General features: G+C 36.1%; 1 protein-coding gene across 1 annotated transcript in view; it reads right to left on the bottom strand.

Moving 5' to 3' along the window:
• The window catches only part of tnr (tenascin R (restrictin, janusin)), a 227,485-nt gene extending 214,191 nt beyond the window's left edge, over positions 1-13,294 (bottom strand). Inside the window, exon 1 of the mRNA XM_062993920.1 lies at positions 13,063-13,294. The gene's annotated coding sequence lies outside the window, so the exon portion shown is untranslated. The remainder of the gene's footprint in view (positions 1-13,062) is intronic.
• Between the last annotated feature and the right edge of the window lie 2,357 nt (positions 13,295-15,651).

Raw genomic sequence — 15,651 nt, 5'->3', positions numbered from 1 at the left:
CAGAGGCTTCACTTATGCATCAGTGACCCTGATGAACTAGCCAATCATCGTCTGTGTAGACGCCCAGCCTGCCGATAGGAGTGCTGAGATGTCAGCTCTGGTGTGCTAGTGTGTTTTATTTTTTATATATATATAACCCGGAGTTTAACGTTACGTCATGTTTACAGGGGATTAACAGTTATTCTATATAAAATGCACTGGCTGTGTTAGCGAGGGTTTGTCATGGCAGGCTAAGATTTGGATTTGATTTGACTGACGGACACCTTTAGCGCTGCTGGTAATGCTAAGGCTGAACTGCTCTGAGATTCCTCACGGCCTGTCACACAGTCCATCAGGCCTGACAGGAGCTGTCCTTGGTACTCGCTTTTCCTGTCTTCACACTGTCTTTGTTCTATTGTATTCTTTTGCTCATTCAGGTCAGTGCAATAGTAGTGTAATTCTAATGGCGCTTAATATTATTATTATTATTATTACTATTATTATTATTATTATTACTATTATTATTATTACTATTATTGTTATTACTATTATTATTATTATTATTACTATTATTGTTATTATTATTACTATTATTGTTATTATTACTATTATTATTATTATTACTATTATTATTATTATTACTATTATTGTTATTATTACTATTATTATTATTATTATTATTATTATTATTATTATTATTATTATTACTACTATTGTTATTACTACTATTATTACTATTATTATTATTATTGTTATATCCCACCCATTAACAGGTGCCGTAATGAAGAGATAATGATGAAGAGTTATTCACTTCACCTGTCAGTGCTCATTATGTTATTTATATTTATTTATTTATTTATTTATTTATTTATTATAGCCACATCATCAATATCTGTTCTCCAATGGAGAAGGCCAAATGTCAGTACAAGTATTCATAGAATAGAATAGAGAAGGGACTCTTGTTCTGTGATAGGCTGACTGAGTCTATAAAGCGATCAATGGCACTGTTATTCTGCAACCGCTTAAATGCTATTTGATAAGAAAGAGAAGTATTTAACCGGCTTTGTTCCTTTATCAGTCTCTGATTTCAGTTGCTCAGCTGCACAAAGCGCTGCTATGCGCCACTATTCCCACTCGTTTCTCTCACCGGGATAAAACGCATCCGCCAGTCGGCTGTTACTCTATTGAAGCCGAGTGCAGATGTCTCAAACAGAGAGTCCCGCTGTATATATTGTGAATGCTGAGAACAGAAGATGCCGTGTTGATATACTCAGACTAATTAAAAACACCATTAGCACATTTAACTGCTGTACTATGATGTTCCGGAGGACGTTTATTTCAGTACAGGGATTGTGTAGGGATCTACGGTGTAGTATCTTAAAGCAGATTTATTTGGGAAGCGGTAATTAAAAAGCTCAGGCTGTATCTAAATCTAAAATGTTGTTATATGAAACATCTGTTCAGTTAGCCTTTATATTGTATTGTGTGTATAATACAGAGCGCATTTAGAGAAAGAGTGACAGCATTTGAGATTTAGAAGTAACTTTACACGTCGTTGGTTCTTTTATATGGATAATGAGTATCTAAAAAAAGATCTTTAGTCTGTGTGACTAAAGATGAAATGAGCAAAGATGATTAGAGGATCTCCAGTTTGTCAACAAATGTGTGAGAAAATGATTGAACTGTTTAAAAACAATCAACAATCAATTAGAAGGAATTTGCACATTTCTTCCTCTACAGTGCATAATATCATTAAACCATTCAGGAAATCAGGAAGAATTTTAGTGCGTAAAGGCCAAGGGCGCAAGCTTAACCTGAAACCCCGTGATCTTTGATCCCTCAGACGGCACTGCATCAAGAACCGTCACTCAACAATAGCTGATAACCACATGGGTGAGGGATTACTTTGGCAAACCTTTGTCAAGCACTACAATACAGAGTTACATGCACAAATGCCACTAAAAACCTTATGTTAGTTAACCATGTCCACAAGCGGCGTCGACTTCTCTGGGCTTGGTGGCATCTAGGATGGACCATCACACAGTGGAGACGTGTATTGTGGTCAGATGAATCAGCATTCCAAATCTTTTTTGGAAAAAATGGATGCCGTGTGCTCCAGACCAAAGACGAAAAGGACCATCCAGACTGTTATCAGGAACAAGTCCAAAAGCCAGGGTCTGTCATGGTATGGGGCTGTGTCAGTGCCCTTGGCAAAGGACATTTACATAATGATCGTAGAGCAACATGTGCTGCCTTCAACTCATCATCTTTTCCAGGGACGTCCATGCATTTTTCAACAAGACAATGCAAAACCACATGCTGCACACATTACAAAGACATGGCTGCGGAAGAAGAGGGTACGGGTACTGGACTGGCCTGCCTGCAGTCCTGACCTGTCCCCAATAGAGAATGTGTGAAAAATTTTGAAACAAAAAATGCGACAACGACGACCCTGTACTGTTGCACATCTTAAGATGTGTTTGCAAAAATAATTGTGATTTGAGGTTGTGTATAGTGTGTTTAGTTTATTTTTTCGATGTTTGGCGAGCCTGGGGAAGCTACTGTTTTTTATTTTATTTTATATTTTTTACTTTTATTTATTTATTTATTTATTTATTTATTTATTTATTTATTTATTTATTTATTTATTTATTTATTTATTTATTTATTTATTTTTATTTATTCATTTATTTATTACCAGCTAATTTAACCAGCTAATTTTTAACAGCTGTTATCCCAATTTTATTTTATTTTATTTTATTTTATTTTATTTTATTTTATTTTATTTTATTTTATTTTATTTTATTTTATTTTATTTTATTTTATTTTATTTTATTTTATTTTATTTTATTTTATTTTATTTTATTTTATTTATTTTGTTTTGTTTTTAGAGCCTGGGACAGCCATTAACCAGATATTTATTATTTATTCATTTATTTATTTAGCCACATTGTCAATAGCTGTTCTGCTAAACCCCAATGACTTTATATGATTGGTTAAATTTATCTATATATATCGTGAGTTTGGTTTATTTCTTCTCTGTTTGGCGTGTCTGGGACAGCCACTGACCAGAGCTTTTATTTAATTGTATTTAATTATTTAATTTATTTTTATTTTATTTTTTTTTTTTAACCACATCGTCGATAGCTGTTTTCCTAAACAACAATGACCATCTTATTGGTTAACTATATCTACATACCTTTTTTTTTGCCACATCATCAATAGCTGTTCTCCTAAACCACAATGGTTTTATCTGATTGGTTAAATTTACTATTATTTTTTTTTTATATTATTTTTAACCACATCGTCAGTTAGCCACTTATCAGATCATGTATTAATTTATTTATTTATTAACATATATAACATGTTTTATATTTTCAGAATGGAATATGAGATGAGCTGTAAATAAAACATCACTAAAAAGCTGTCTGATTGAAAATCACTGACACCGCCTGCCACTCCTGTTTAATCTTGCAACAAGAACACGGTCAAAATCTTTAATAACAAGGGACACGAGAATCCATTAACACTGCTTCATTTAACTCGTTGGCAACAATAATAATGCACTGGAGTCACAAGTTGGCAGATAAAGATTCCGTTCGAGTGACTTGAAGGTTATGACTTCAAATCCCAAGACTACCATAAAGCCACGTCTAATTAGCCTGAGATATACAGTATGAGCGTGCTAAAATATTCCTACAATCGTGCGGAAATGCTATACAATGCTATACAAAAGCGGTTCATTTGCCAGACGTATCTACCAGATGTAATGAAAAATGGACTGTAAATAAATAAACAGCCTATTAGCTATTCCAGAGTTTTCATCAAAGTGACACTGGTCCTTGTGTATACTGTCTGCATTCCAATTGCTTTCAAACCCTTCCCAGAGTACTCAGCGTGTGAATAGGACGTGGGCAAAATGACGTCAGCTTTTCAGCAGCAATAATTAAGAAACCCTGCATAATGTAATCATTAGTGAGAACTTTGCAGAGGTATGTGCCAAATGTGCTATTATGTAAAATGTTCATTAGCACTTCAAATAACTCAACCCTTTTTTCAGTTGGGTTACATTCATTGTAATATTTCATTCTGAGAATAAATTAACTCAGCGCTCACATACAGGAAGGTCTTAAGTAAAATAAAATAAATTAAATAAACTTAAGGCAGTAGTAGGGTGTAAATGTAACCACAAATCTTATATTATTATTATTATTATTATTATTATTTGGGTTCGGCATTTAAGTTACACATACTAAGAAAAAAGTAATTAATTTATTATTTTATAATTAATTTATAATTAATTTATTTATTAATTTATTTTAGTAAGCGCTGGGTTACATTCATTTTAATATTTTATTCTGAGAATAAATTAACTAAGCACTCACATACAGGAGGATCGTAATACCATCCTGGATCAGAAGCAACCTATGTACAACACCTACAATGATCTAATATAAATACATACAGCAAAATAAAATAAACAAATAAATAAAAAGATGATATCATTTTTCAAGTAACAACTACTAAGAAAAAAAAAAAAGAATTTAATGTATCATCTATTTAATAAACATTAATATCAGGGTACTTCAGAAGAATATTATTATTATTATTATTATTATTATTATTATTTTATTATTATTATTATTATTATTATTATTATTATTATTATTATAATAATAATAATAATTATTATTATTATTATTATTATTTGTCAGGTTGCATATACTAAGAAAAAATAATAATAATTAATTTACCATCTATTTAAAATACATTAATACTAGGGTACTTTATAGGATTTTATTATTTTATTATTATTATTATTATTATTATTATTATTATTATTATATAATTTTTGAAGTTACAAATACTAAGAAAGGAAAATAATTAATTTATTATATCATCTATTTCATATAAATTAATACTAAGGTACTTCAGAACATTTTATTATTATTATTATTATTATTATTAATATTATTCATCAAGTATACACATACTAAGAAAAAAATCATTATTAATTTATTATATCATCTATTTAATATAAATTAATACTAAGGTACTTCAGAACATTTTATTATTATTATTATTATTCGTCAAGTATACACATACTAAGGAAAAAATCATTATTAATTTATTATATCATCTATTTAATATAAATGAATACAAATTTACTTTAATGATTACTTTGAAGGAATATCTGTTCTGAGAGGTTTCTTTAGGGTAGCCACTTCCATAATTCCAAAAAGGAGAACATCAGACACCAAAAAGGAGAACATCAGATCCCAAAAGAGTAGTCAGGATAGTGTCTACAGCACACAAAATAAAACCTTTATTAATATAATTGTGATGCAACCAAATTAACTAGAAAATCACCACATTAATGAAGGTTATACTCACCACATCTAGAGTTCACTTGTGATACTTTATTAGTACAAAAAGCAAAATGAAAGGGTGGTAAGGCGAACACTCAGAACTGTACGTTGTTTTTTGTTTTGGCATGTTGACAGCATGAAGAGTTATTAAAACTTAAAAGTAATTAACCAGTATTTCAGGGCTGGTGGACATACTCACCATAAGTGGTGGTTTTAAACTAATGAAATACAAGTCATTTATTTTGACATGTTAATAAGCAGGACAGGCAAATTAATTATGATCATTCCAAGCATCCAGTTCTCTTCCAAAGAAGACAAATACGTGTCCGCCAGGTGTTGCACCAAACAGATGAAAAACGCTCTAAAACTAGACATATGGACACCCTAGGTCTCTTCCAAGATGTCAATGCCCCAATACACTGGGCAAAAGAGTTTAATAAGTGGTTTGATGAGTATTTAAAGTACAACCCCAAATCAGAAAAAGTTGGGACAGAATGGAATAAAATAAAAACAGAGAGTTTCTTACATTTGCTTTGACTTTTATTTGATTGCAGACAGTTTGAACCTGAGATATTTCATGTTTTATCTGCTCAACTTCATTTCATTTATTAATAAACATCCATTCCTCCATTTCAGGCTTGCAACACATTCCAAAAAAAGTTGGGACGGGGTCAATTTAGGGCTAGTAATGAGGTGAAATACTAAATAATGATGTGATTCCAAACAGGTGGTGTCAACAGGTGATTGTAATCATGGTTTGGTACAAAAGCAGCATCCAGGAAAGGCTGAGTCTTTGATGAGCAAAGATGATCAGATGATCTCCAGTTTGTCAACAAATGCATGAGAAAATGATTGAAATGTTTAAAAACAATGTACCTCAAACAAAGATTAGAAGGGATTTGCATATTTCTCTCTCTACAGTGCATAATATCATTAAACCATTCAAGGAATCGGGAGGAATATGAGTACGTAAAGGCGAAGAGTGCAAGCTTAAGCTAAATGCCCGTGATCTTCGATCCCTCGGACGGCACTGCATCAAGAACAGCCACTCAACAATAGCTGATATAACCACATGGGTGAGGGATTACTTTGGCAAACTTTTGTCAAGCACTACAATACAGAGTTACATGCACAAATGCCACTTAAAACTTTACTGTGTGTATGCAGGTGGCACAGCGGTAAAAAGACACACTGCAACCAGAGCTGTATTCTGAGTACATCGTTTTGAATCCAGCTCTGCCTCCCTGGTTCAAGGCTGGACGGCTGTATGAGCAATGATCGGCCGGTTGCTCAGTTGGGGGCGGGACAAAGAACCGGATGTGGGTCTCTCTCTGTCAGAATGCGATTACGACCTCTGCTGATTAGAGGCGCCTGCACAGAGATGAGGAAGAGTGCCCTCAGGGTGTGTCTCTCCGCATGCAACGCTAGGTGGCGCCAAACTCATCAGTGTGTGGGTGGCAAAAATGCATCCGGCTGCTGCCCATTTTTCGGAGGGGATGTGGGTTAGCTTCGATCTCCTCGGTCAGGGCAGGGTTCGGCATAGACAGAAAGGAAGCATGATGCAAATTGAACAATTGGATGTGCTAAAGGGGGAGAAAAAGGGTGGAAAAAAAACTTTACTGTGCAAAAAAGAAGCCTTATGTTAACCATGTCCAGAAGCGGTGTCGACTTTTCTTGGCTCTGAGGCATCTAGGATGGACCCCATACTGTTGCACATCTTAAGCCATGTTTGCAGGAAGAATGGGACAAAATAAAAGCTGAAGCATTAAATCACTTGGTATCCTCGGTGCCAAAAATGTCTTTTAAGTGTGGTGAGAAGGAATGGCAACATTACAAAGTGGTAAATGCTTTACTGTCCCAACTTTTTTGGAATGTGTTGCAGGCCTGAAATGATTAGGGATGTTGGGTTGCTGTCGTTCTGCCTCTCTTGTCCGATCACTCAGGTTTGTTGACGATGGTTGAGGTGGGCGCTGATGTCCAATGAAAGCCCTCATGACTGTGTCACCTCTTAGTTCTTGCTTTTAGTTATGATGTCATAATAGCTTGTGCAAGCATAACAGCTTGTGCTAGATGAGACAGGAACCTGCCATGTTTGCAAATGTCCAGAACTCACTATTGACTCTCAGACTGGACTGAATAATGAAGAACTAGGAAGGGTCCATGCTGAGTGTGGTTCCTCTCAAGGTTTCTTCCTGTATGGAGATTTAAGGGAGCTTTTCTTTGCCACTGTTACCCTTGGCTTGCGCAACAGGGGTTTCTGGTCTGTCGGTTCTGGATTCTGTAAAGTTGATCTAAATAGCATATTTTTTACAATGTCTCTGAGATGTAGTACAGCTTAGAGATGCATGAGTACCGATACTAGTATCGGGTATTAGCCCGATACCGCGCTCATTAACTCGTACTCGTACTCACAAACGAGGCTCCGATACTAAACATCCGATACCGTGTACCTAGTGCACGTTGCTGCGTTAACGCAGGGATTTTCAACCTGTGGGGCGCGAGTGCCTGACCGGGGGAGATTTTTTTACTTCTAAAACTAAAGCAATTCATTTTTCACCCACGGGAGACAGATTGAATTATTCTCACTGACCACGCTCACACGCACGTTTAATGTTATTTAGTTCCGTTTGAAAAAAAAAAAACCTTCAAAATAGAGCTAACAGCGAAGATAACCGGTTACAAAAGCAGCGACCGCTGTTATAGGACGTGTTTGTGTTCAATACTCTGTTCACAGTGTCGATACAAGTGATTCAGGAGTCGACTCATTTTAAGCTTCTTTTCTCAGTCATCTCTCCGTGTTTACTGTTATAATGAATGATGCGGTTGTAAATAAACACCAAATACTACAGAACATTTTGTGAGACTCGCTTACATTATAAAGCTCAGGCTTAATTATACTGGTTATTACCACAGAGCGGGAGCCGACTCAGAGTCGTTTACGATTTACCGAGGTGAACCACGAATGTATGTGCTGATAGAATCGGCTCAGATGGGATCGGACTGTATTATCCTTTTAAAGTAAATATTTCAATCAGCAGAATCGCATCGCATGTATGATGTGCACAACATTAATTACGTGCGTTTATTAATGAACGTTAACGTTAGCTTGTCAGAAGCTTTCTCAATGATGGCTGTGCAGTGTGTGATGGCAACCCAAGCAACTGTTCCACTGCACTATTTTACACTAAAAACTACACTATTCCATAATGCTCCAGATTGCATCATTCTAAATAGGTATCGGTATCGGCGAGTACTAAAATACATGTACTTGTACTCGTACTCGGTTGGGAAAAAATGGTATTGATGCATCCCTAGTACAGCTTTTTACATTTAGTGTCAGTCTGCTGCGTTATAAATCTACATTTGCATACATTTCACTGTAACATCATTTTACATGGTGGAGTGATTTTTTGGATAGGTTGATCCTTGGGAGGAGAGACGGAGAATGTAATTGGGATTCTTAGAAATGACAGACAGCTTTAATCACACGTCTTAGACTATAGTCACAGGAGCAGAAGAAAAGAACAGTTTAGATATGTACTATATCCTAAAAATATTCTATATTCCGTCGAGGCACTGTGTATTCTGACACCTTTTTATCAGAACCAGCATTAACTTCTTCAGCAATTTGAGCTACAGTAGCTCGTCTGTTGGATCAGACCACGTGGGCCAGCCTTCGCTCCCCACGTGCATCAATGAGCCTTGGTCGCCCATGACCCTGTCGCAGGTTTACCACTGTTCCTTCCTTAGATTTTTGATAGATACTCACCACTGCAGACCGGGAACACCCCACAAGAGCGGCAGTTTTGGAGATGCTCTGACCCAGTCGTCTAGCCATCACAATCTGGCCCTTGTCAAACTCACTCAAATCCTTACGCTCGCCCATTTTTCCTGCTTCTAACACATAAACTTTGAGGGTATACACTCCAAAAAATTGGAACCGAGGCAAAATAGGCAGTTGTAGCCTAGTGGTTAAGTTACTGGACTAGTAATCAGAAGGTTGACAGTTCAAGACCCACCACTATCAGGTTCCCTCTGTTGGGTCTTTGAGCAAGGCCCTTAACCCTCAATTGCTTAGACTGTATACTGTCACAGTACTGTAAGTTGCTTTGGATAAAATTGTCTGCTAAATGCCATAAATGCCATAAATGTAAAACAAGGGTCAAAAGTTTTAGGATAGTTTTAGTGATAGGATTTGAAGTTATAGTGCTTTGAAACATTCTACAATATGTATGTAAAATAGTAACAGGTGAAAAAGTCATTTTGTACAAAAGTGGATCAGTTAAAAAAAAATATTCTCAGCTCAAGATTGCACATTATTTAAGTCTTTTACCATCTACTGTACATAACATTGTGAAAAGATTCAAGGAATATAAAGACATATCAGTCTGTGTGGGGTAAAGCCTGAAACCTTGGTTGAATGCACATGATTTTTGAACTTCCAGACGGCATTGCATGAGAAACCAACTATATTTATGCTAATGGGATAAATATAGCCATATGGGCTTGGAAGTACTTCAGAAAACCGTTGTAATTTAACACAGTCCATCCTTGCATCAAGAAATGCAACATGAGACTCTTGTTGCACAAAGAGACACCACCGAGTTCTCTGGGCACAAGCTCAGGTGAACTAAATTATAGTGAAAACATATGCTGTGGTCAGATGAGTCCATGTTTTTAGGATTATTATTATTGTTATAGTTTTGTAGCAAGTTTTAGGGACAATTTTCAGCAAAGCTGACCTGAGAAAAATGCTCCAGCTTGCCAGAATTGAACCATTCCGTCAGCACACACGACTCACCCCTAGTCCCAGAGCATCCCTACAGTAATCCCATCCTAAATTTAATTTCTGGATTATTTAATTACTTGCTACCTTGGCGGTATGAGCAAGGCCAGTCAGTGCAATCTTACACTTACTACAATCAAACAATAAACATAAGTGCATACATGACCAAGAAACACCAACTTAAACCGCTCAATAGGTCACCAATAACCTTATTAAAATTTAATCATACTGAGTGCCCCCAGGAGCATTTCCATTAGAATGCAGGTTGCATTCAATCAACAGAGGTTAATACAATTATGGTACAGGGAAAACGGAACTACAGTCCAGAGCTGATCATTTAAAACAAAATGTGTTATTTTTATTCCTTAAATATCCTTAAAGAAGCAAAATAAATAAATAAATAATAATAATTAAAAAAAACTTTTATTTATTGCACATATTGTAAAAAAATATATAAATAATGAAGGTGATGTTTGCACCATGTCAGATTGATGTAACAAAAATATAAGCATGTTAATGCACATTTTAATAGATAAATTACAGGGAAATTAAACTGATGTAAACATTTTATTGTGTTTTAATCTTCTTCTATGATTAGTATTTAAAATAATGGACTAGAATATGATAACTCAGACTTATGATTAGTATTATGATTGATGAACTTGTGTGATGAGCAAATACAATCGTTTTTTTATTTATTTATTTTTTTTAATAAATGGAGTAAAAATCTTATATCATTTTAATAGACTGCAAATAAATTTGTATTTAATATAATATAATACAAACAAATAAAAATTGTTATAAAAGTAATAAAAAGTTTGTGCAGTTGATAAATTAGGGGTTTAAAATGGGCTTCATATGTTTTAAATTTCAAACTTCAGTATGCATAATAGTTAATAGTATATAATTATATAATATAGTATATAACTAATAGTATTAAAAACACTTATTAATAATAGTAATGATTGTATTTATATAATTATTTATATAATTATAAAATTATAAACGCCATTATGCATTTTGTGTCAATTTATTATATAAATAATAATAATTATAATAACAAAACTATTAAAATCACTTATTAATATTAGTAATAATTGAATTTTATATAATTATTTATATAATTATAAACTGCAGAATGAATTTTGTGTCCATATATTATATTAATAAATATTAATAACAATTGTATTAAAAGCACTTATTAATATTAGTCTTAGATTGTACTTTTGGCACGGTGGCTCAATGGGTAGCACTGTCGCCTCAAAGCAAGAAGGTCCTGGGTTCCTTCCCCAGGTGGGGCGGTCTGGGTCCTTTCTGTGTGGAGTTTGCATGTTCTCCCCGTGTCTGCGTGGGTTTTCTCTGGGAGCTCCGGTTTCCTCCCACAGTCCAAAAACATGCAGTCAGGTTAATTGGAGACACCTAATTGCCCTATAGGTGAATGGATGTGTGTGTATGTGTATATGTGTGTCTGCCCTGTGATCAACTGGCACCCTGTCCAGGGTGCTTCTGTGTGCCTTGTGCCCATTGAAAAGCTGGGATAGGCTCCAGCCTATAGGCTCCACGCCCCGCGACCCTGATTGGATAAGCGGTTAAGGAAGTGAGTGTTTTAACACAACTACTGACTTTATTACAGCATCATAAATGCCAAGTGGGGTTTTCTTAATTGTCCAAACTTATTTGAGGACAGTTGTAGCCTATCGGTTAAGGTACTGGACTAGTAATTAAACAATTACTAGTTCAAGCCCCACCACTGCCAGGTTGTCACTGTTGGACCTTTGAGAAAGGCCCTCAACCCTCAATTGCTTAGACAATACTGTTACAGTACTGTAGGTCGCTTTGGATAAATGTGTCTGCTTAATGCTGAAAATGCTGAACGGAAGGGATTTATGACACAAACTTGCCTTTTAAAAAAGCAAAACTGATGCTTAAGGTTGAGAGGTTAAGAGTTTGAAGCCCAGCTCTACCACACAGCCACTGTTGGGCCCTTGAGCAAGGCCCTTAACCCTCTCATTCACTATTCTATTATCAGATGTAAAGTTTCACTACATGAAACTACTATCATATGGATCAAAACACAACTATTAAGATTTAAACACCAAGAAGGACTGGAGTTGGATTTCCTAGCTGTATGGACAGGGTCCTTTCTGTGTGGAGTTTGCATGTTCACCCTGTGTCCGTGTGGGTTTCCTCCAGGAGCTCCGGTTTCCTCCCACAGTCCAAAGACACACAGTCGGGCTAATTGGAGAGACTAAATATTTAAAATACAAGTGTGAGTGTGTTTTTTTAACCTGTTCGGGGTGTTTCCTTCCTTTCGCCCAATGAATCTGACCCATCGTGACCCTGACTGGAATAAGGTGGTGGTTAAACAGACAATGAGTGAATGAATTGATGTATATTTATACTATTTAAATAATTATCAACCTTATTATGTTCTTGAATTGTTTTAATGTTTATTATTTTAAAAAATATATTATATTTATAAGTAAATATTTGTAAATAAATTGTAAAAAATGTATTATAAAAAAAATTAAGACTTTTAAAATTATTAATGGCAATAAAACATAGTATTTTAATTATTTATAATTTATCCAAAAATACCTGTTAATAAAACAGATGTATTTATTATTTCTTATTATATAAAAATCTAAATACAATTAAAATTAATTGATATTTTTAGAAAATAAAATGTAAAAAAAAAAAAACTAAAAGTAATTAGTAATTAAGTAATTAAGTATAGCATCCACTTCAGCTCCTCTGGTGAGATCCACAGGGTGTTCAGCGCAACAATATTTGGGTTCCTGCCGAGCCCTCAAACCGACGATCAGGCACACACCCCTCCAGTCACACCAACGCCAAATCCAACACACATCCCCAGTCCCATGAGATCCGCTCAGGAAAGAAAAGTAAAGCTTATGCAGCTGAGCTTACCCACTTGGGCTTGTCACTGCCGTCCTCTTCCCTCTTCCCTTTTTGTCTCCAACGTGGTCCCAAAAAGCCTCTGAAGTCTCTGTCTCTGGTGACGTTTTTAAGTGATGTATAAATAGTCTATCAGATCTATCAGTTGAAAGGCTCTCGTTGTACCGTTCAGCCGTCAGCTTCTCTCCGTCTTGACTGCGATGAGAAAGCTAAGCAACGTGTGCACCTTGCTTCTCTCTCGCCTCTATCTCCTCCTCCCGCTCATATACGACGTCTCAGCGGCTCTCTCCGGCGAGTGGGTCGCTCGCTCTCCCCCTGCTCTCATTGACACCCCTTCGCCTCTTTCTCTCTTCCCTCATCTTTCCCTATCGGTTCTCTGCCCCCCCTTCGGTTGTCTCCTCTCTTTGGCTCATTGTATCGATCTCAATGCTGTGAACTCTCCTCATGAAGCCCCTAGTGGGTGTTGCTGGAGTGGTCCAGAGTGGTCAAGGTTTCCACCGCTGAGAGAGCGAGAGCAAATACATCAAGAGAGAATGATTACGATTGAGACATCTTCATTCTGGTGGGCTTCACGGTGGTCATTAGGGTGGTCAAAACATTTCTGCCCATCATTTTACACGTGAATAGTAACACAAACTGGCTGTCTCTAAGTGGGTAAGCTCAGCTGCATAAGCATTATTTTTTTTCCCTGAGCGGATCTCACGGGACCAGGGATGTGTGTTGGATTTGGCGTTGGTGTGACTGGAGGGGTGTGTGTCTGATTGTCGGTTTGTGGTGGATGCTATACATTTTTGCATTTCAGGCCTGCAACACATTCCAAAAAAAATTGGGACAGGGGCAATTTAGGGCTAGTAATGAGGTGAAAAACCTAAATAATGATGTGAGTCAAAACAGGTGATTGTAATCATGGTTTGGTACAAAAGCAGCATCCAGGAAAGGCTGAGTCTTTGATGAGCAAAGATGATCAGAGGATCTCCAGTTTGTCAACTGTACCTCTGTACCTCAAAGAAAGACTAGAAGGGATTTGCATATTTCTCCCTCTATAGTGCATAATATCATTAAACCATTCAAGGAATCGGGAGGAATTTCAGTGCGCAAAGGCCAAGGGTAGAAGCTTAAGCTGAACGCCTGTGATCTTCGATCTCTCAGACGGCACTGCATCAAGAACCGCCACTCAACAATAGCTGATATAACCACATGGGTGAGGGATTACTTTGGCAAACCTTTGTTGAGCACTACAATACAGAGTTACATGCACAAATGCCACTTAAAACTTTACTGTGCAAAAAAGAAGCCTTAGGTTAACCATGTCCAGAAGCGGCGTCGACTTCTCTGGGCTCGGAGGCATCTACGATGGACCATAACACAGTGGAAACGTGTATTGTGGTCAGATGAATCAGCATTCCAGGTCTTTTTTGGAAAAAATAGACGCTGTGTGCTCCGGACCAAAGACAAAAAGGACCATCCAGACTGTTATCAGGAACAAGTCCAAAAGCCAGGGTCTGTCATGGTATGGGGCTGTGTCAGTGCCCTTGGCAAAGGTCATTTACACTTCTGTGATGGCAGCATTAATGCAGAAAAGTACATTGAGACCTTAGAGCAACATGTGCTGCCTTCAAGACGTCATCTTTTCCAGGGACTTCCATGCATTTTTCAACAAGACAATGCAAAACCACATGCTGCACACATTACAAAGGCATGGCTGCGGAAGAAGAGGGTACGGGTGCTGGACTGGCCTGCCTTTAGTCCTGATCTGTCACTAATAGAAAATGTGTGAAGAATTTTAAAACAGAAAATGTGACTACGACGACCCCGTAGTGTTGCACATCTTAAGACGTGTTTGCAGGAAGAATGAGACAAAATAATGTCTCTCTGCAATCAAATAAAAGTAAATGTAAGAAACTGTGTTTTTCATATTTGCATTTTCCATGCTGTCCCAACTATTGGGGTTGTAATTAGTTTCATAAAAATACTATAAAAATGTGTCCCTGTCAAGTTAGTTGCTGACTGCACAGTCAGTCTATGATTTTTGTAGTTCTGAACACAAAGGCAATAATTTGGCATCAGTTGTGCTCACACAAGACCAGTTTTCAATACAAGACACCAACTATCTGTACTGTAATCAATAATTAATCACACTTGTTGTGTTAACTCAGCAGAAAGCCAGCAGCTGGAGAACAGTGGTAGTGTAAACCGAGGGGAGGCAGGATCCAAATGTCAAGTTTCATAAAGGACCCAAAAGTAGAAGTCCAGAAAGTATAATTGAAAAAAACCCTGCAGCCTACAATGGACAAAAAGGACAGAAAAAGGATAGTGCAGAAATAAAAGAAAATATATTATTATTATTATTATTATTATTATTATTTAATTTTTTAATTAATGTCATTTTTTTTGTCCATACGAGTAAATAGTGATGTCTGGAATGAGCTCCATATGAAAGTTTTTGTATATGTCATGGTTTGTCTCTCTCAGACTTACCAGCTCCTAGTAATTGATAATTATCTTTAATATGAATTGATTATTAATTATAATAATAATAATGTTATTGTTATTATTATCTTGGCATTTATTATTATTATTATTATAATAATAATAATAATA

This window comes from Trichomycterus rosablanca, chromosome 4 (genome assembly GCF_030014385.1).
Source record: "Trichomycterus rosablanca isolate fTriRos1 chromosome 4, fTriRos1.hap1, whole genome shotgun sequence".
NCBI classification, from domain to species: Eukaryota; Metazoa; Chordata; class Actinopteri; order Siluriformes; family Trichomycteridae; genus Trichomycterus; species Trichomycterus rosablanca.
Note: the sequence above shows the minus strand (reverse complement) of the source record. Positions and strands in the feature narration are given on the sequence as shown.